We start from the raw sequence: 14,102 nt of genomic DNA on the forward strand, positions 1-14,102 counted from the left end.
GCTCCTTGAAGAAGTACTGTCCATGGAATGTTGCTCAAAGCAAAGTCATTTGGCCAACGGAATCAACCAATGAACACCACACCCAGTCTTTCTTTTTCTTCTTTGTAGCTTTTGCAATTTCTCTCTGAAAATTATAGTGAATCTGCCACCCTTTCAGATGGTGAATGCCAGATATCATAAGTAACTTTGTGAGAAGATGCATAATGGTGTGCAGCCTGGACAGGTACATTGATAGGGTTATGGGCAAAACTCCAGCAAATTGGACAAGCTCAGGTAGGCACATTGGTTGGGATAGTCATATTGGCTATAAGACCTATTTCCATGCTCTATGACTCTGTGACTCTTAAACAAAACATTTCTTGTTCTTTATTCAGAAATATTAACTCTGTGCACTTGTTGCTGATACTCCTGTCTACAAAAACAATTATTCCACACATATTTTGTCAAAATCCCCTCAGGACTATGAGGGGATTAAAATTCCCCTTGGTTTGTCTGCCACAAAGAGAACTTCAACTCCTCAAGATTCTCCTGAAGTTTCTCATCTCTGGTGCAAATTTGCTGAATTCCCTCTCCCAGGCGTAACAAATTAATTCATTGTCCATTCCTGCCTCCCATTCTCCTAGTTCCTTATGTTAATGGCTAGTGTAGAAAGATCAGTTTGATTTGCTTTCTGCCATCTGGAAAAATGTAAACCCTGACTTTTGTCTTTGTTGACCTGCTACACTCAAGCTGCAAACCTGATGCACCATCAATAACTCTCTGAGACGTGAGGCGAGATATCAGCTTTTATTGACTGGAAGAAAGAACAAGCAGCAATTGACCACCATGCTACATCCTGGAGACTGAGAGGCAGGGCTCAGGCCCCAATTGCCTTAATACCAGGGTCTGTGGGAGGAGCCACAGTCACTGGGAGGAGCCACAGGAGCAGTCAGTGGGGGGGGGGGGGGCGTGTCCAGACAGGTATACGTAGTTCACCACATTCACCCCCACTTTGTTTTAAAAGAGAGTCCCCATGGGGCGAAGTTTCTGACAAGTATATTTACAGGTTAAGTCTATCAGGTGGTCGAATCTGTCGCTGCAATCTATATAGCGCCGGCTGTGATTGCACAGGTGCCGGTGGTGATTGCACCGGAGACGGTGGTTGTGCTGGTTCCGGCCTAACTGGAGGTGTCAGCCCACCAGGCATCAGTGATCCCTCATGCGTGTGCGAGGCGCCTGGTATATGCGTGTACGAGACGCCCGGTATATGAGTGTCGTGAGGAGTCTGTGTAGGGCTCGGTGTGTGCGGTGTCACCTCGGGTACAGGGTTCATAGTTACCATGGAGTGTTCGGGCTGCTCCTGCGGGTGCCAGGTCGCGGATGGAAACCGTGTCCTCCCGCCCATCAGGTAAGACCACGTAGGCATATTGGGGGTTCGCATGTAGAAGGTGAACCCTCTCGACCAGCGGGGAGTATTTATTGCTCCTCACATGTTTCCGGAGCAGCACTGGCCCTGGGGATGTCAGCCAAGCCGATAGGGTGGTCCCAGTGACAGACTTCCTGGGAAAAGTGAATCGGCGCTCGTGAGGGGTGGCATTGGTGGACGTACATAACGGGGAGCGGATAGAGTGGAGTGCCTCGGGGAGGACCTCCTGCCAGCGAGAGACCGGCAACCCTTTCGACTTAAGGGCTAAAAGTGTGGTCTTCCACACTATGGCATTCTCCCTCTCCACCTGTCCATTTCCCCAGGGATTATAGCTCGTGATCCGACTAGTAGCAATGCCTCTAACCAGCAGGTACTGGCGCACCTCGTCACTCATAAAGGAGGACCCTCTATCACTGTGGATATAGCAGGGATATCCAAACAGAGTGAAGAGCTGGTGCAGGGCTTTTATGACGGATGTGGTAGTGGTGTCGGGGCAGGGGATGGCAAAGGGGAACCGCGAGTACTCGTCGATAATGTTGAGAAAGTAGACATTGCAGTTGGTGGAGGGAAGGGGGCCCTTAAAGTCAACACTCAGTCGCTCAAAGGGGCAGGTGGCCTTGATAAGTTGCGCCTTTTCAGGAGGGTAGAAGTGCGGTTTGCATTCAGCGCAGACTTGGCAGTCCCTGGTCATCGTCCTGATGTCCTCAAGGGAGTAAGGCAGGTTCCGGGCTTTCATGAAATGGTAAAATCGGGTGACCCCCCGGGTGGCAAAGATCTGCATGGAGGGTGTATAGCTGGTTGAGCTTTGCGCTGACATACGCTCCCCAGGATAGGGCATCAGGGGGCTCATTGAGCCTTCCAGGCTGGTACAGGATGTCTTATTTGTAGGTGGAGAGTTCTATTCTCCACCGCAAAATATTATCATCTTTGATTTTGCCCCGCTGTTGGTTGCTGAACATGAACGCAACTGAGCGCTGGTCGGTCAGCAAGGTGAACCTTTTGCCAGCGAGATAGTGCCTCCAGTGCCTAATAGCTTCCACTATGGCCTGGGCTTCCTTCCCCACCGCGGAGTGCCGAATTTCAGGGCCTTGAAGAGTACGAGAAAAGAATGCTACTGGCCTGCCTGCCTGATTGAGGGTAGCAGCCAGCGCGAAATCGGAGGCGTCATTCTCTACTTGGAAGGGAATGGTCTCGTCCACCACATGCATTGTTGCTTTGGCAATGTCCCCTTTAATGCAGCTGAAGGCCGCGCGGGCCTCGGCAGAGAGGGGAAATGTGGTAGACTTGACCAGGGGTGGGCCTTGTCTGCGTAATGGGGGACCCATTGGGCGTAATAAGAAAAGAAGCCCAGGCACCGTCTGAGGGCTCTGAGGGTGGTGGGAAGAGGGAGTCCTATCAGGGGGCGCATACGGTCGGGATCAGGGCCAATGACCCCGTTCTCCACGACGGAGCTACCAAGTTGGGTAGTTCCGAACACACACTTGTCCCTGTTATAAGTAAGGTTCAGGGCTTTGGCCACTTGGAAAAATCTTTGGAGGTTGGTGTTGTGATCCGACCAGTTGTGACCACAGATGGTGATGTTATCCAGATAGGGAAATGTGGCCTTCAGTTGGCACTGGTCCACCATCCGGTCCATTTCCCTCTGGAAGACAGAGACACCATTTGTGACACCGAAGGGGACGCGCAGTAAGTGATAGAGCCTACCGCCCGCCTCGAAGGCGGTGTAGGGGCGGTCCTCTGGGCGGATGTGGAGCTGGTGATAAGCGGATTTCAGATCTATTGTCGAGTATACCCTGTACTGAGCTATCTGGTTGACCATATCTGCGAAGAGGGGTAGGGGGTACATGTCAAGCTGCGTGAACCTATTGATGGTCTGGCTATAGTCCATGACCATCCTATTTTACTGCCTGGTCCGAACAACAACCACCTGGGCCCTCCAAGGACTTGTGCTTGGCTCAATGATCTCCTCCCTGAGCAGCCGCTGCACCTCTGACTGAATGAAGGCCCTGTCCCCCGCGCTGTACCTCCGGCTTTTAGTTGCCACCGGTTTACAGTCGGTGTCAGGTTGGCGAACAGCAGTGGGGGAGGGATCTTGAGGGTGGAGAGACTGCAAGTGGTGTCAGTAGCGCAGCTGTCGGCATGGTGCTGGGTGGGATGTGTGGTTCAGTGTGTGTGTGTGGTCAGTAGCGGGGTATATGACAAAGTCCCACAAAACTGAGGATTCCTGACAGTGAGTGGTGGGAGGGGCCCGTCATATGGCATAGTCACACTTTCGAGGTGGCTCTGGAAGTCCAGCCCCAATAATATAGGCGCGCACAGCTGAGGCATGACCATTAGCGCAAAGTTCCGATATTCTGTGCCCTGCACCACCAATGTCGCTACACAACCCCCCTGGATGTCTGTGGAATGTGACCCAGAAGCCATGGTAACTCTTTGGCTTACCGGCCGTGTCACGAGTCCGCAGCGTTGCTCCGTGTCTGGGTCAATAAAACTCTCAGTGCTGCCCGTGTCAAACAGGCAGCTAGTCCTGTGCCCCTCCACCAGGATGTCCATCATTGACCTTGCAAGCTGGTGTGGGGCGCTTTGGTCGAGGGTTACGGAGGCCAGAGTTGAACTGCCTTCTTGGTGCCTGGTAAGCACCGGTGGGTCGAGGGCAGGGCGCGTTGGCGCCGACAAAGATGGCCGCCCCCAGCTGGGCAGGCAAGATGGCGGCCCCCATGTCTCACATGCAGTGCTGCCCGACCCCGCTCGTGGTTCAGACTTACAGACCTTGGCGAGATGGCCCTTCTTCCCGCAGCTGGAACAGGTCGCTTCTCGGGCCGGGCAGCGTTTTCGGGGGTGCTTTTCTAGTCCGCAGAATTAACACTGCGCGGACTTGCGACTGGCAGCAGCTGTGGTCGGGTTCGGGGAGTTCGTGGACTCGCAACTGACAGCAGCGTTGGTGAATTCGCTCGTGGGTGGTGGGGCCTGAGGTGTCCACGGGACTGGCGGGGGATCGCGTGGCTGGACAGCGTCAGCATTGTGCAGAGCAGCCTCCAGCGTGTCGGCCATCTCGATAGCCGAGCGTAAGGTAAGATTGGCATTTTCCAGCAGTCGCTGGCGCATGTACACAGACCTGATCCCTGTAACGAAGGCGTCTCGTACTAGCAGCTCCGCATGTTGTTCCGCCGTCAGAGTTTTGCAGTCGCAAGTTCGCACGAGTGTCTGTAGGGCTCGGAGAAACTCAGCGCTCATCTCGTCGGGTCGCTGCCACCGTGTCGCTAAGCGATGTCTTGCATAGATGGTGTTCACCGGCCGCAGGTACTGTCTTTTGAGGGCGTCCAGTACCTCTTGGTAGGTCAGCAGGTCCCTGATAAGTGAGTAAACTTTCGGGGTGACCCTCGAGAGGAGAATTCTGTGCATAACAGTGGGTTCAGTTGCTCTAACCTCCTCCAAGTATGATTGGAAGCATGCAAGCCAGAGTTCAAAGGCAAGAGCTGCTTCTGGAGTTTGGGGGTCCAAATCTAATTTTTCCAGACGTAAAATACTTTCCATGTTTGAAAACTTCCAGTCAATAAAATTGATGCACCATCAATAACTCTCTGAGATGTGAGGCGAGATATCAGCTTTTATTGACTGGAAGAAAGAACAAGCAGCAATTGACCACCATACTACATCCTGGAGACTGAGGGCAGGGCTCAGGCCCCAATTGCCTTAATACCAGGGTCTGTGGGAGGAGCCACAAGAGCGGTCAGTGGGGGGGGGGGGGGGGGGGTGTCCAGACAGGTATATGTAGTTCACCACAAAACATACATTGTACAGACAATGCATGTTTGCTGAGAATTAGCATTAGCCATTCCCAAAGTCTCTGCACTTACCACAAGCAGAGAGGAAACCTCTATTTCATTGGTCTGGACCAGGTTTCATTATGGGCCAGAATGTTCGATGAATTGGGTCATCCATTTGCCTGGTTATAACTTAATGATTAGGTAGACGCCATTTATCATCCGTGAAAATTTTCTGTGTATTAGATGATTCTTTTTTGAAGTTTAAAGGAAGTGTAACCATGATAAAATGCAACATAAACATCGACATTTGCAAAATGTTTCAAGTTTTGTTTCAATTCCTGCAAGTCAAAAGAATTTATAATGTCCTCGACATGGGGGGATAACTGCCTGTTATTCTCAATTCCTAAGCATTCTTTAGCATTTTTACCTGTTCAAGACATGTCTCAAGCTTTAACCTTAGAGGAACCATTGTCAGACTGCCTTCTATTCTATTAACTAAAATTAATTTATGCTCCCATTATCTGTTTTATGAGGAAGAAGGCACCTCTCCTGAGAACAGCTTTAATGCTTTCTTGAGTCATTTTGCTCTTGTGATTTTTATCCGGCTGAATCAGCACTCACTGTGTCCCTGCTTCTCTGTGAAATGAGATTAAAATGAGGCGTTGAAACAGTGAAAGCTTTTCTCCCGCCTGAAGCAGAGAGGATACCCTGGGAGTTCTATTGCCAGATAGAGCACGGACCAAAGCCCTGAGTTTGTTCCCCTGCATTTTCAGCCTCTGTCAGCTAGTTGACAGTTTGTCCCTTGAACAGCCAGCTAAAGTCCGCTTTGCTAAGGCAAAACGCATTGTTGTCAAAATAATTTCAGTCCTATACTAATCTAACAAAGATAGCGTTTTGCAAGTTGTACCAGTATATTGAGCTTTAATTCATGTTGTCGTTGGTATATACTGAGGTGGGGAGAGGACCTCTGTGTTGTCTGACCAATAACAGTGGGGTGTTATTAACCGCCTATCACCAACTGGCTTCATCTGCCTGTCATCTTTCACCCCTCAATCCACCTATCAACAACTGGCTTCATCTGCCTGTCATCTTTCACCCCTCAATCCACCTATCAACAACTGGCTTCATCTGCCTGTCATCTTTCACCCCTCAATCCACCTATCAACAACTGGCTTCATCTGCCTGTCATCTTTCACCCCTCAATCCACCTATCAACAACTGGCTTCATCTGCCTGTCATCTTTCACCCCTCAATCCACCTATCAACAACTGGCTTCATCTGCCTGTCATCTTTCACCCCTCAATCCACCTATCAACAACTGGCTTCATCTGCCTGTCATCTTTCACCCCTCAATCCGCCTATCACCAACTGGCTTCATCCGCCTGTCATCTTTCACCCCTCAATCCACCTATCAACAACTGGCTTCATCTTCCTGTCATCTTTCACCCGTTTGCATCCCGTTTATGGACAGTATTCCAAGGGATACATGGAACAGCATTAGATCAAGACCATTTTAGGCCCAACACCTCAAATCGATGGTTGTGGACACTGGTGTCTCACTGTGCCGGTGAATCTAAAATGTCATTGGAAGTGTTTGATCCTTCTGAACCCACACATGCTGAGGAATGGGCACTGAGGAAAAGAGTAGAACGTGGGAAAAGCAGATACAAAGACCAGCTAAAACCTCTAATCACCCCTTGTAATAATTATCAGAGAGGCTCAGAGAATCTGTATTTTCCTGTAATCTTCATTGGTTCAAATAAGTAGCGCGTAGGTTCACAAACTAACTATCTGTTTACACGTCCACTAGAATTCTCTGACCCTTCATGAACTGTCAATGAAGAGCAAATGTATTACCCAGGAAAGGAGTCTACATCGATAAGGTGCTCCTCGTGGTCCTCATCCATTCTCACTGGAGGTGGCCACAACTGATACCACCCTCTCAGCAGCGCTAGTATAGGAGATGGACGGGAAGTTAAGACCGGTAGTGTATACATCATCCATGCTCTCACCAGAGAGTGGGGCATTCTGTATGTGAAAAGCACTTGTTAGCAGTTTTCTCGGAGGTGGGGTACAACATTTCACCTACATACAGTAGTGGGACTTAATCTACTTACATTAATGACAGGACAACCCCCCCCCCCCCACACAATTGTTTTGGTTCAGTAAACCAAAACAGAATTGCTAGATGGACAATGCTGTTCCAGGGGAGAAATATTAGTGTAGAGCGAGTAAACTGACTATATTAGCTGACAGCCTGGTGTACCAAGGAAGTGAACATGAGTGTCAAGTTATGATAGCAAAGGATCCCAAGGGTCCATATGTATCAAAACAAAAAGGAAGCAGATCAGATAAAGTAATAACTGAGCACAAAGATACAAAGGAAAAAATGTATTTTAAAATTTTTGTAAATGGCTGCACATCAGTACAGGATGGTGAGAGGAGAACTGGGTGTAGCAAACATGTAGAGGATGAATCTAGCCAGGAAAGGTATAGTGTATCTTTAAAGTTACCCAAAACCATGAGTGCACAGGCAGCAGAATTGACAGCTGTAGCGCATGTGGTTATCCACCCAGAATGTTTTCCGCCAGGGTCAGTTATACACTCTGACTGTAAGTATGTTTTTAACACCCTTACAGAACATTGGCCTTGATGGGAAGCCAGAGGGTTTGTTTCTGCAGATGGGAAACAAATATTATTGCTGCTTTATTACAGTATATATCTGAGGAGGCAAAGAGAAAAGAATATGGAGTAATAAAGGTGAATGCCCACTCTAAATTATCTCCTGAGTGAAACAGAAAAGCTAATGTATTGGTGAAGCAAGGTGCTTTAATTGGGCAGGAAAAGCAGCCACAGATCGGGGAGGTCGAGAGGCAGAAGGAACAACAGGTTAAGGTTATGTATTTAACAGAGGAGCAGAAAGATGAAGAGTTTTGAATGAGCATTGAATGAGCAAGGTTTGAAATATAAAAATAGCAGAAGGGAGTGTTTGTCAAAGATGGAGTTGCCCTTTACAAAGGAAAGCTTGTGGTTCCGGAGTGCGGAAGAAGGCAGATGATACACTGGGGACACCAGGGGTGCAAAAGCACCCTGGAAAAGATCAAGGAAGTGGGCCTGTGGTTTAAGATGAAGGATGATGTGGAGCATTATGACAAAAATTGCTTGATCTGTGCACAATATAATCCTGACAGAAATATAAAGCAAGGGGCCCTTCGGTACACTAGACCAGTGGAAGGGCTTTGGACTAATTTGTAGATAGATTATGTTGGTCCCTTAGCGCCCATCCCAGGAGGGTACAAATATATTCTAGTAGTAATAGATACCTTTATGAAGTGGGTGGAAGCTTTCCTGGCTAAGACAAACACAGCAAAGGCCAGTGCAATAATCCTATTGGAAAGTATATTCACTCACTGGGGACTACCCTGGAGTATCAAATTAGATCAAGGCACACATTTCATGGCCCAGATAATGCAGGATGTCATGGCACTTTGAGGGATTAAGCAGAGATTTCATATATTCTAAAGATCAGTCTAGTGGAATTGTGGAAAAGATGACTCAAACACTGAAAAAATATGATTACAAAAATGGTGCAACAGCATGGCAGGTAGTTTTGTCTTGCGCTTCTTCAACAGGTTACACCTCCTAAAATCTCATGAGCGGAAGAGACACGAGAGGATTGGAGGAATTGTTAGGAATAGATTTGTCAGAATACAAAATCAATGGGATTGTGTCAGAAAAGTGGGTACGACAATTGGTAGAGACAGTGAAAGTGGGCAGTTATGTGGTAGTCCACCAAATAGGGCGGAAAGAAGAAGCAACAGAGTAAAGCCTATTTTGACTCAAAATAGAATTAAGTCCCATAGAATTAAGCCCAGGACAAAGAGTGATGATTAGAATACACCAACCCACCTCATTTTTAAATCCAAGGTTTGCAGTTCGCTATGAAATTATAGACAAAGCAAGTTCATCAGTGTACAAAGTATTTCTTTCTCCAGATAGAAGTGGATGGTACCATATCAACCAGCTGAAATTGATGGGAAGAAACAGGAATGATATGACCAGGAATTGATGCACATGATGGCACTGATTTGGGAGACTTGAGGATGGAACAACTGTTCCAAGAAGATGGGGGCAGGTTTTATCAAGGGGATGTTTTCAGTTCCCTCATCCTGAGAACCAAGGGGGTTTTGTCAAAAAATTAAAGGTAAAGGAAAATATGCCAGTATTTGTCTCTCCTATCCTGAAACGCAATTGGGTGAGGAAAATTGGATGCCTTGAGTCCAAAGACAATTGGGAGTTGAGACTGTATGGTCTAGAAAAACAAATAGAAAACATGGACTTAAAATAATTTAAGATTTAAACTGGAAATAAACACAGAAATCACCATTGTGTGATACAGCTTTAATTCAACATAAAGAGAATAATTTATTTAGTTGCAATGCAGGGTGAGGTAATTCTACTGGGTATGCACACAGGTAGTTAGTTTGTGAACCCAGATGCTTTATAGTTGAGACAATAAAGGTTACTGGTTGGTAAATACAGCTTCTCTCTGATAATTATTACAAGGAATGATTCTTATAAACACATTTGCTTCAGTTATTATAAATTTACATAATTCTGAATAAAACAGGTATCTTAGATTGTTTTGAGAATGACATTTTTGGCATATTAGTTGTGGTATATCAATGCTGAGGATTAAGATGTTACCTGTTGTATGGAGTATTTTCAGAAGGAATTGGAACAGAAGTGGGTCATATGGGCCTGGGCATCATGAAGGTCATGGGCAATCTTCCTCCTCAGTGTAATTTTATAACACCATTCCTTGATTACTTTAATGTCCCGGATTCCAATGCAATGAACTCAGTGCTGAGCCATCACTGCTCCGTGGGCTAAAGAACTCCAAAACTTCATCATTCCTGAATGAAAAAAAATCTCTCATTACCTCCTCCTTATTTTGAGGTTGTGCACCCTTGCAACTATATAATACTTACAGCACGGAAACAGGCCATCTTGGCCCTTTTAGTCTGTGCTGAACGGTTACTCTCACCTAATCCCTCCTACCTGCACTCAGCCCATAACCCTCCATTCCTTTCCTGTCCATATACCTATCTAAAATTATTTTAAATGGCAAAATCGAACCTGCCTCTACCACTTCTACTGGAAGTTCGTTCCACACAGCTACCACTCTCAGGGTAAAGAAGTTACCTCTCATGTTACCCCTAAACATCTGCCCCTTAACTCTCAACTCATGTCCTCTTGTTTGAATCCCCCCTACTCTCAATGGAAAAAGCCTATCCACATCAACTCTATCTATCCCCCACATAATTTTAAATAGCTCTATCAGGTCCCCCCTCAACCTTCTGCCCTCCAAAGAATAAAGACCTAACTTGCTCAACCTTTCTCTGTAACATAGGTGCTGAAACCCAGGTAACATTCCAGTAAATCTCCTCTGTATTGTCTCTATTTCATTGACATCTATCCTATAATTCAATGACCAGAACTGTACACAATATTCCAAATTTGGCCTCACCAATGCCTTATACAATTTTAACATTAGATCCCAACTCCTATGCTCAATGCTCTGATTTATAAAGGCCAGCATACCAAAAGCTTTCTTCACCACCCCATCCACATGAAATTCCACCTTCAGGGAACTATGCACCATTATTCCTAGATCACTCTGTTCTACTGTATTCCTCAATGCCCTACCATTTACCATGCATGTCCTATTTGGATTATTCCTACCAAAATGTAGCACCTCACACTTACCAGCATTAAACTCCATCTGACATCTTTCAGCCCACTCTTCTAACTGGCCTAAATCTCTCTGCAAGCTTTGAAAAACGACTTCATTATCCACAACTCCACCTATCTTAATATAATCTGCATACTTACTAATCCAATTTACCGACCCATCATCCAGATCATTAATCTATATGACAAACAACATTGGACCCAGTACAGATCCCTGAGGCACACCACTAGTCACCGGCCTCCAACCTGACAAACAGTTATCCACCACTACTCTCTGGCATCTCCCATCCGGCCACTGTTGAATCCGTTTTACTACTTCAATATTAATACCTAACGATTGAACCTTCCTAACTAACCTTCCGTGCAGAACCTTGTCAAAGGCCTTACTGAAGTCCATATAGACAACATCCACTGCTTTACCCTCGTCAACTTTCCTAGTAACCTCTTTAAAAAATTCAATAAGATTTGTCAAACATGACCTTCCATGCACAAATCCATGTTGACTGTTCCTAATCAGACCCTGTATATCCAGATAATTATATATACCATCTCTAAGAATACTTTCCATTAATTACCCACCACTGACATCAAACTTACAGGCCAATAATTGCTACATTTACTCTTAGAACCCTTTTTAAACAATGGAACCACATGAGCAATACACCAATCCTCCAGCACCATCCCCGTTTCTAATGACATTTGAAATATTTCTGTCAGAGCCCCTGCTATTTCTACACCAACTTCCCTCAAGGTCCTAGGGAATATCCTGTCAAGACCTGGAGACTTATCCACTTTTATATTCTTTAAAAGTGCCAGTACTTCCTCTACTTTAATCATCATAGTTTCCATAACTACCCTACTTGTTTCCCTTACCTTACACAATTCAATATCCTTCTCCTTAGTGAATACCGAAGAAAACAAATTGTTCAAAATCTCCCCCATCTCTTTCAGCTCCACACATAGCTGTCCACTTTGATTCTCTAAGGGACCAATTTTATCCCTCACTATCCTTTTGCTATTAATATAACTGTAGAAACCCTTTGGATTTATTTTCTCCTTACTTGCCAAAGCACCCTCACATCTTCTTTTAGCTTTTCTAATTTCTTTCTTAAGATTCTTTTTACATTCTTTATATTCCTTGAGCACCTCATTTACTCCATGCTGCCTATATTTATTGTAGATCTCCCTTTTTTTATTCGAACCAAGTTTCCAATATTCCTTGAAAACCATGGCGCTCTCAAACTTTTAACCTTTCCTTTCAACCTAACAGGAACATAAAGATTCTGTACCCTCAAAATCTCACCTTTAAATGACCTCCATTTCCCCATTACATCCTTCCCATAAAACAAATTGTCCCAATCCACTCCTTCTAAATCCTTTCGCATCTCCTCAAAGTTAGCCTTTCTCCAATCAAAAATCTCAACCCTGGGTCCAGTCCTATCATTCTCCATAATTATATTGAAACTAATGGTATTGTGATCACTGGACCCGAAGTGCTCCCCAACACATCCCTCCGTCACCTGACCTATCTCATTCCCTAACAGGAGATCCAACACTGCCCCTTCTCTAGTTGGTACCTCTATGTATTGCTGCAAAAAACTATCCTGCACACATTTTACAAACTCCAAACCATCCAGGCCTTTTACAGTATGGGCTTCCAAGTCTATGTCTGGAAAATTAAAATCTCCCACAATCACAACCTTGTGCTCACTACAAATATCCGCTATCTCCTTGCAAATTTGCTCCTCCAATTCTCGCTCCCCATTAGGTGATCTATAATACACCCCTATAAGTGTTACTACACCTTTCCCATTCCTCAATTCCACCCAAATAGCCTCCCTAGACCTTGCTCCAGACCTACAGCCAGGGAGGTCTCCTCTCTGTGTTCAGCCTGTAAAGCCCCATAAATATTTTTAAAGTTTGGATAAGATCGCTTCTCTTCTGAATTCCACAACCAAACTCAGATTTGCTCAGTCTCTCCACATAAAATAAAACCAGCAAAGCTTCCACTAAGGCAAGGGTTCCACACCATTTTTATCCCATGGACCAATACAATTAAGCAAGGAACTCATGGACCCCAGGTCAGAAACCCCTGCTATAATGCACTTATGTTCTTTTACAGGTAAGGAGAGCAAAACTGAGCACAATTTTCTAGATACAGTCTGGCCAAGTTGCTTTGTAACTGCAGAGAGGCCTCGTTACTCTTGCAATCAAATTCTCTTGTAATAAAAGCAGGCGAGTAGGGTTGAAAGGGATAAATTAGCATGATAGAATGGCAGAAAGAACTTGATGGGCAGAAAGGTCTAATTCTGCTGCTATGTTTTCTCATCCAAAAGTCAACATACCAGTTCACTTCTTACTCCTGTTTTCTGAAACTGAGTTTTGTGTAGAAGGACACCAAAATCCCTTTGAGCTTCAGCATCACTCAATCTCACTATTTAAAAAAAATCTGCTTTTCTGTAGTAGGTCCCAAAGTGAATTCCTTCATGTTTTCACATTATAATTCATCTGTCATGCCCTTGCCCACTCTCTCATGTTCCATTGAAACATTTCCACATCCAGCTCCCTATTCACATCCACACTGACTTTACTTCAGCAGCAAATGTGAAGAAAATGACATTTGGGTTACTCAGTCAAATTGTTGACATAAGTTGTGAAAAGCTGGAGCTTCCTCTCTGCGTTGACTCCTGTGTGAGTCCAGTAGTCTCAGCCATTCCTTTGTTTTCTGTCCGATAACCAATTCTCTGTCCATTCAGCGTATCCTCCAACTCTGAGTACCCAATCCCACAAGGGACCTTATCCAAGGCCTTCTGAAATTCCAATTGTAGCACATCTACTGGTTCCCCTTGGATATTCTACGGTTATATCCTCAAGGAACTGTAGATATGGTTTTATTTCATAAATGCATGACGATTCTACTCAATTCTACTATTCTTTGCAATGTGTTCTGCATTACATTCTTTATTATAGCTTTCTGGATCTTCCCTATTAGTCATATCAAGCTCAGAGGTTGATCATTCTATTTTCTGTTTCCTTCCTTGCATAGTTCAATCCAGGGGCAAGTTTCTTAAAGCTATTAGCATCCCACAGCAATAAACTATTTATGAATTATTCTATTCTGTTAATCGAAACAGGGATGCAGTTCCCTTGCATTTGTTGTGGGGACAATAGTTAAA

Source organism: Hypanus sabinus, chromosome 12 (genome assembly GCF_030144855.1).
Source record: "Hypanus sabinus isolate sHypSab1 chromosome 12, sHypSab1.hap1, whole genome shotgun sequence".
Classification (NCBI taxonomy): Eukaryota; Metazoa; Chordata; class Chondrichthyes; order Myliobatiformes; family Dasyatidae; genus Hypanus; species Hypanus sabinus.